Below are 8813 nucleotides of genomic sequence, written 5' to 3'. Positions count from 1 at the left end.
TCTCTTTAGTACTTCATTGGGTCTGTGAAGAAAATCACAGAATGGAAATTCCTTCCATTTATGTAGATTACCACACGTGTCTTCTCATCCTGTGTGATTCTTGTATTTGTATTTCCAAAATCCTCCACCAAGAATCAACAGTGCAGGCAAGAAACCTTCTTCTAGATCTTTTCATATTTTGTGGATACCAATGCAACATTTGGGTTTTGTCCATCTGTTATCCTTCATTCTCTTTTGATCACTGACTCACCTTGTTTCCTGGTGATTTATGTTCTTGATGATATCTTCTGTATCACTTCTTGTGCTACAAGATGTCTGGTAAAAAGACATCGTTGGGAATATGCTGCAACTTAATTACACCAACAAGATCACATAGTATTAGAGATGAAAGGGACCTTGGAGATCATCTAGTTTCAACCCCTCATTTTATGGAAGAAACTGGGGCCTAAAGGGAAGAAGGAGGGAAAACTATTCATTACGTGCGTACTTTATGCCAAGCACTGTGCTAAGTGCTTTACAAATATCTCATTTGGACCTCATGACAATCCTATTAGAAAGGTGTTATTATGGTCCCCATTTTACAGATGGGCTGCCAGGGGTTAAATGACTTGCCCAGGGTCATACAGCTAGTAAGAATTTGAGACTAGATTTGAACTCAGGTTTCCCTGACTCCAGATCCAACCTTTTACCCACTAAGTCAACTAGCTGTATCTAAAGAGATTAAGTAACCCACCTAGGGTTATATAGGTAGTGTATGGGGTGTTAATGGAGGATGAGCACCTCTAGGTGCTCAACCACCTTTGGTGTCCACCTGTCACCCAACTCCGACCTGTAGCACCAAGAAGCTGCAGCCTGCCAGCCACATCCTGGTAAAACCATCTCAGTAGAAGGGCTAAATCAGGTTGAGGGCAACAGACAGGCCTCAAACCCATTGGTGAGTCAGGAGGATATCTACCCCAAGCATGTGAAGACTTCCCCTGGTGGAATTGTCAGATGAGAAGAGTTTGTTCCAATGGCCAGGTGGCTGAAGCAGGGACCGTGGAGCGCTGAGAGCTTGGTCAGATATCCAAGATGCCAAGGTCATCCACTGCATCCTGGGCTATCATCAGTTATCTTGATATCTGTTTTGACCACTGGACTTTGGTGAATCTGGAAGAGAGAGTGAGGCTATCAACTTTATGTAACTCTGCCTCACTTAAATCCAATTCTTTTACAAATCAAGAAATCACCCATGTTGTCACTGGTCCTCTTTGAAAATGAAGGATGAACAACAACATAGATAGTGAATGTCAGAGTCAGAGTTCTAACCTGGCTCTTTGGTTTTGTTGAGTTTGCAGCGGTTTGGGGACATCCAATTCAAGACATCTAAGAGGCAGCTGGAGATACTTAACTATAGCTCAGGAGAGAGATGAATGCTGGATATATGGAACTGAGAATCATCTGCATATAGATGATAATCTCTCTATGTGTGCAGGCTGTGCCCTGGACAGAGACTTGAGAGGATCTCCATGGTAAGTGGACATGACATGGATGAAGAACCAGAAAAGTGAACTGGTATATAGGAAAGAGTTCTGGATATAGAGTCTCAATATAGTGAAAGATACAACCTTCCATTCTGATGACAGATCTGAAGACTGCTGAGCTCATGTTTATGGATGGATGATCTAAATATTATGTGATTCTTTGCAATCTTTTCCTCCACTCCACACTCATCAGGTGGGTGCAGTGGATAGAGTGCTGGACCTGGTATCAGGAAGATCTGAATCCAAATTTGGCCTCAGACGTTTATTGACTGTGTGACCCTGGGCAAGTCACTTAACCATGTCTGTCTTGGTTTTCTCAGATGTAAAATAGAGCCAATATTGCACCTACCTCTCAGGGTTGCTGTAAGGGTAAAGTGATGTAATATTTATAAAGCTCTTTACAGACATTAAAGCTCTACACAAGTACTAGTTATTATTGTCATCATAATCATAGTGGAAACGGAAGGGAATGACATCAGCCTAAATGTTATTATACATCTTTTTTGTGTATGTGTTGTTTCATGGATTTTTACTGTAGTACAATGGAAAGAGCTCTGATGTTAGAGTCAGGGGATCTGGATTTGAATACGGACTCTGCTACTTACTACCTCCATAATCTTGGGCAAGTCATTTAGCTTCTTTGGGCATCATCTTCCTTCTCTGTAAAGGAGGAGGCTGGAGTACTTGATCTCTAAAGTCTCTTCTAGCTATAAGTATATGATACATTGCCAACAATAATGTATCAGTGAATTGATGGCCAATGAACTGAGAGATGACATTTCTAAAGTGCTTTAAGATTTCACAAAGCATCTTATATATCTTTCCTTATTTGATTTTCATAATATTCCTGTATAGCATGTGGTACAAATGTAATAATGCCTGTTTTACAAAGGAGAAAACTGAGGCAAAGATGTAGTGACTTGAGTAAATCAGAAGTTCAGCAAGCAGGAGCAGGTTTTCTGACTCTATGTCCAAAGTCATTTCCATCGAACCACACTGCCCCTTGGAAGGCATCAATAAAAAATAAAAAGGTCTTAGGGTATTGATTTTGTTTCCTGAGCTAATTGTAAGCTCTATGAGCCTCCAGTAACCCAACCCAACATCTAGCTCAGTGCTAGAAACATATTGAGGGCTCAATAAAAATGTATTTAGTAGAGACCATTTGACCATTTTTGACCATTTTTTTTTCCTAAGAGGAATACACTTTTGGAAGTCATTTGATGCATTCAAGGCCCAGTTTCTGTGCCACCCAGTCTAAGTGACTTCTGTAGAATCTGACTGTGTCCTCTTTGGGAGTGATTAGGTAGTTGAATATTAGGCAGTCCATATAATTCCAGAATCTTTTCGAATTGCATGATAACTCCTGCTGGCAAGAGGACAAGGTGGGTGGACTTGAGAAACATGTTCAGCCTATAGAAGTAGGACACATTTTCAGCCTGTGTCTCAGCTGTGTCAGGGCCCCTTTAAATTTTCAATGTCACTAAAGAGAGGAGGATGACAATCTCTAATGACTAATCCCTCTATTCTTCTTAGCCTCCCCCAACCCCAAATAAAGACAAAGTCAACTGTCTGGTGGAGAATACAGAGAGTCAAGGGTTGGTTAAAAGAGAATTCCCATCTTCTAAAATGATGTTTAACAGTTATTTAATAATATGCGCTCCTTGAAATGAAATATTACAGAGGAGATGAATGAGATTGTTTAAAGGTGTTCAGAAAAGATTTCTTGTAAAAATTCTAGCTGAAACATTATGACCTGAATGCTTAAATAGAATACTGTCAGAAGGGAAAATTTATCCATGTTTTCTAGACTTCTGGTCTTCTCCCTGCACATATATTCGGATAAAAACACCTGACACCCCTGGAAATGATTACCATATACTCCAAATTTTGTTTTCAATAGAATCTCCTTCAGAGAAATGATAACCCACGAGAAGAGCACATGACTGTTGTTGCTGTGAGGGTCTTTTTAGTCAATATCCATTGTGCCCAACACAATGCTTTGTGTACACTAGGCATTTTATAAGTGTAAATCAATTTAATGGAACTAAATTTTACCATTTTCACCTCTCTTGTCTACGCACTATAGACACTGTTTAATTGTGCTGGTGCTACTCAAAGTTAAAGACACTGTTGACCCCTGGCTCAAGGAGATGGTAAAAGGTATCTTGACTAAACTATTGTTACAAAAGACGGTGAAAAAAGAGTGGAATTCAGGTCAATTCAATTCCAATTACATTTATGAAGCACCTACTATGTGAAAAGTAATGTGTTAGATCCAAGTAATATAAAGTTAAAAGAGGAAAGTGCCCTGCCTTCTGTGACAAATGAAACCTGAAAAACAGTTTCTGGGTAATTAATAATCAATTTATTAATCAGGCTAGCTAATAATCAATAAATCAATGGTCAATAGTTTTGGTAACCAAAGATACTTAATGTAGGTACTGAATGACAGGAGAAATCAACCCTGATTGGTGGACATTTAATGAGGAGTTGGGCTAAAAGTCTTCAGCTCGTCCTGCTGAGAATGCGGCTTGATCATGAGACTCAGTGGCTTCCAACTATCTGGACAGGGGAATCTATCTCTATCCAGACCACTCTGGTTGGTTTTCTCCTTCATAAGCTGGCTTACCCTAACCTCCAATGGAGGGGTGCAAGGATGTGACCTTATTCCCTCAGGGCAAGAATTCACCTAGATTAGATTGTTTACACTTCAAACAGAAGTAACATCTTCTGGTTGGATGGGGTCCCACCCAAGATTTTAGGAGCATGTACCTTCAAGGACTAGAGCAATTTCCTCTATCAGCCATACCTTTCAGAGACTAGCTGACTGACCTACAGGAGTTGGTCCCTGAATGAGGAAATAAAAAGCCTGGATCCTAATTAATAATGGATTTATTAATATAATAGAAAACAATCATTTCTCTCACTTCACGGAGTTTATATTACACTAGGTCATGGGAAGGGTAGATGAGAAGTGGGGAAAAAAGGAAAGAAGAATAAAAAGAATGGGAGAGTAGAAAAAGATGAAAAAGACAGTAAGGAAGAGGGAATCAAAAGCTTAGAAAAAAAAGAGGTGACAAAGAGACCATAAAAAAGGGAAAAGGACCCACATGTACAAAAATATTTATATCAGCTCTTTTTGTGTTGGCAAAGAATTGGAAATTGAGGGGGATGCCCATTAATTGGGGAATGGCTGAACAAGTTGTGGTATATGAATGTAATGGAATACTATTGTTCCTTAAGAAATGAAAAGTATAGGTGGATTTCAGAAAAATCTGGACTTACATGAACTGATGCTGAGTGAAGTGAGCAGACCAGCAGAAAATTGTACATAGTAACAGCAACCTTGTGCGATGACCAACTTTGATAGACTTAGCTCTTGTCAATAATACAATGATCTAAGACAATTCTAAAAGACTTATGATAGAAAATGCTATCCACATCCAGAGAAAGAACGATGAAGTCTGAACGAAGATCAAAGCATACTATTTTCTTTTTTGTTTGTTTGTTTCTTCTTTCTCATGGTTTTTCCTTTTTGTTCTGATTGATCTTTCATAACATGATTAATACGGAAATATACTTAATAAGACTGTATATGTATAGCCTATATCAAATTGCATGCTGCCTTGGGGAGGTGGGAGTGTAAGGAGGGGGAATCATTTAGAACTAAAAATCTTATAAAAGTGAATGTTAAAAACTAAAAATAAATAAATATATTTTTTTTAAAAAAAAGAATGAATAAAAACAAACTAGTTATGGAAAAAAAGAGGTAAAAGAATAATACCAGGGCCTTTGTGTTTTTACTATCACAAAAGCTACCTTCATAGTTTGAGGAAGTCAATAGAACTCCTTTCCTAAAACAATGTACCTCCTTCCTTTTCAGAGGTGAGATGATGTTAGTTAAGTGATTTCTTCCCTCCCCCAAGCTGGAAATTTTTATTTTGACTCTGCTTTTTTTATTTTTACTTTTAGGCAGGTCCTATGTTTATCCATACTCCATATAATAGTAATTGTATGTATGTGTATATCTCATTACAATAGTAATACTGCTCAAGGATGCTAAAGAATAGTAGTTGGTCCCAAAGTAGTCTGCATTTCTAGAATGCATTGTGCTCTATTATTATACAGCATGGCCAGAGGATGGGCTGTTCTGGTTAGCTAAATATTTTGGTTAAAAATCAGTTACTTTACTATATATACTACACATGGATAACTAATTTTCAGAGAATTAAAAAGCAACAAACTTAGCCTAAAGGTCTTTCATGATAGAGCTCTAGTCTGACTTTCCAGTCTTAATCTCTCACTATTCCACATACCAAACAGGTCTACTTACTGTTTCCTAAGCACATTCAGTATTTTTCTACTCTTATGCCTTTGCTGACACTGTTCCCTCTGCTAGAACACCCTTTCTTGCTAACTCCATTTGTCCAATTCCTATCCATCCTTCAGGTTCTGGCTCAGAGTGAATGTAAATAGCAACTGTTTCTTGTTTTGACCAGAACCTGAGGGTCTTTCCCTCTCAAACTGATTTTTTCTTTTTGGCTATGTAAAGAGGCCATTCTCTGCCTCATTTCTTACCTAGCCTTAATCACTGAATGGTCTCTGCCTCAGACAAGCTTAGACCTGATAAAGACCTTAGCTTCAAAGACCAAGGTCTCCCACTGCAACCTGGGCCATCTCCAGCCATCCTGATCTGTATCTCACTACTGGACCCACATAGCTCTGGAGGAGAAAGTGGAGCTGATGACTTTGCACAGCCCTTCCTCACTTAAATCCAAATCACTTGCATGTCATGGCATCACCTCCCTGATGTCATGGTCCTCTTTGAGAACAAAAGACAAACAACAATAACCATGTAGGGTATCATACCCTTACCTGTGAGTGCTCTGCCCAAAAGAATGTAAATTTTGATAGCTGAAACCTTTTTTTATCCTTAAGGACCACACCTTAAACCCCAGATCACTCTTGTTCTCATTGATTGGCCAACAAAAGGTCCTAGGTCAAGCCCCACTTGGTCACTGTTTGGGACCTGATTGGCTCAGAGTGAATGTAAATAGCAATGATTTCTGTTTTGGCCAGAAACCCTGAGGGTCTTTCCCTCCAAGATTGATAATTTTTTTGACTAGGTAAAGGGGCCATTCTCTGCCTCATTTCTTACCTAGCCTTAATCACTGAATGGTCTCTGCCTCAGACAAGCTGAGACCTCATAAAGACCTTAGCTTAAAAAGGTCAAGGTCTCCCACTGCAACCTGGGCGATCATCTCCAGCCATCCTGATCTGTATCTCACTACTGGACCCACATAGCTCTGGAGGAGAAAGTGAGGCTGATGACTTTGCAAAGCCCTTTCTCACTTAAATCCAAACCACTTGCATGTCAAAACATTACCTTTCTGATGTCATGGTCCTCTTTGAGAACAAAGGACAACACTCCTTTGGATTCCCATAGTACTTTGTATCTCTCATCGTATTTGTGTATCTTATTCATGTATTATTATAATATGACATCGTAGCACATGATTCATGGTATGACATACGATATTAATTGCAAACAAAGAAAATATGCTCCTTGTTCTAACAGAAGTTTTCTGTCTATTAGGGGAAACCAAGACTGCATGAAAATTAATATATCATCATATTATATAATGCAATATATTATATTGTATCATTATGTATATTGCCATATGATGGTATATGTAATATATCATATTTATTGTATTGAACTGTGCTGTATTAAATTAATTTTCATGAGCTCTGGTTTCCCCTGACAGACTGAAAACGTGTACTGTAAGGGCAAAGAGCAAATATTCTTCAATTATCTTTATGTCCCCTATAGAATGTGCCTATATACAGTAGGTGTTTAAAAATGTTTACTGAAAGAATGAATAAAATAGATAATACTTCAATGATATTGAATAAAATTTAATCTTTGATTCAGAAGGTACTTTAGGTGCTTGTGGTACCTCAGGACCATCATTATCAATACTCTACCTTTAAAAATTTGTGATTTTATTGGTGTGGGCATTTTCTTCATAGAAGCAGTTTGCCACCCTCTCCTTCCCTCCACATATATCCGTGCCTCACATAAGTGTATTGTTGCTGTGAACAAAGAAACCTATCACCCCAAAAGTAATTTTTCTGTTGATGAAGATCTCTAAATTTATCTGGGCTGCATTTTGTAACTTGGTAACAAACACATAGTTTATTGGTAACCCATACTCAAAACCTTTCCAACTTGAGCATCTTTTATCGGGGGGGAACCTTCGGCCTTAAGGCCACATGTGGCCCTCTAGGCCCTCACGTACAGCCCTTTGACTAAAATCCAAACTTCACAGAACAAATCCCCTTAATAAAAGGATTTATTCAGTAAAACTTGGACTCAGTCAAAAGGCTGCTAAGAACCTAGAAGGCCATGTGTGGCCTCAAGGCCACAGGTTCCCCACTCCTGTTCTAGATCATGTGCTTTATGAGCATGACCTTTAAAAATCCAGAGTCAAGATGTCCAGGCCACAATAAGGTATCAGAGGAAGCATAATTGTGCATATTGGTTATTTCTGTAGATGTGAAGTTAGATGGTTCTCAAGGATGAAATACTTGATAACCTAACACTTTACTAAATGAATGAATGAATAACATGTATTAAGTGCTTACCACTAAGAACTCTTCTAAGCCCTGAAGATACAAATATAAAGATAATGATTGTCTGTGGCCTCAATGAGATGACATTCTAATAGAAGGAAATGACACATGTAGGGGAGAATTGGCCAGGACAGAGTATTTGGGTTTAGTAAGTCACTGAGATGGTAAAATAAGGGAGTAGATTGTAATTGTGGAATTCTGATTCCGATCGACACACTCTTTCTAGTAGCAATGATGGTGTTCATTTAATGGTTTCAGAACTGGAAAAGAGGTGGAGTATTGGTGTGCATACCAGTTATGCTGAGGAGAAAATATCTGGAGAATAAGGTGAATCATGCCTGGGGACACCCAGATGTAGAGGGTCATAAGAGGCAATCACCAAACAATACAACAGGGTCCCAGAATGAGAATTAGAGAGCTATAAGGGTTAAGTCCCTCCAAGATGTTGTCTCTGGTCTGAGGGGGCAGCACCAGGGTGAGAAGGTGTCCGCTGTTATGCTGAAAAATGGAAAATACTACACACTATGCTTTTTTGGTATCCACTTGCTTTCACTCACGAGTTTCTGTGCCAAGCATAATGTAATGATAGGTATGTACACCTTGGACAGGCACTAAAGGTACACAATGAGCTGGACTCATAATTGCATAGCATAA

The sequence above is a fragment of the Vombatus ursinus genome, unplaced genomic scaffold (genome assembly GCF_900497805.2).
Source record: "Vombatus ursinus unplaced genomic scaffold, bare-nosed wombat genome assembly UNPS02014945.1, whole genome shotgun sequence".
Lineage (NCBI taxonomy): Eukaryota > Metazoa > Chordata > Mammalia > Diprotodontia > Vombatidae > Vombatus > Vombatus ursinus.
This window is presented reverse-complemented; position numbering follows the sequence as displayed.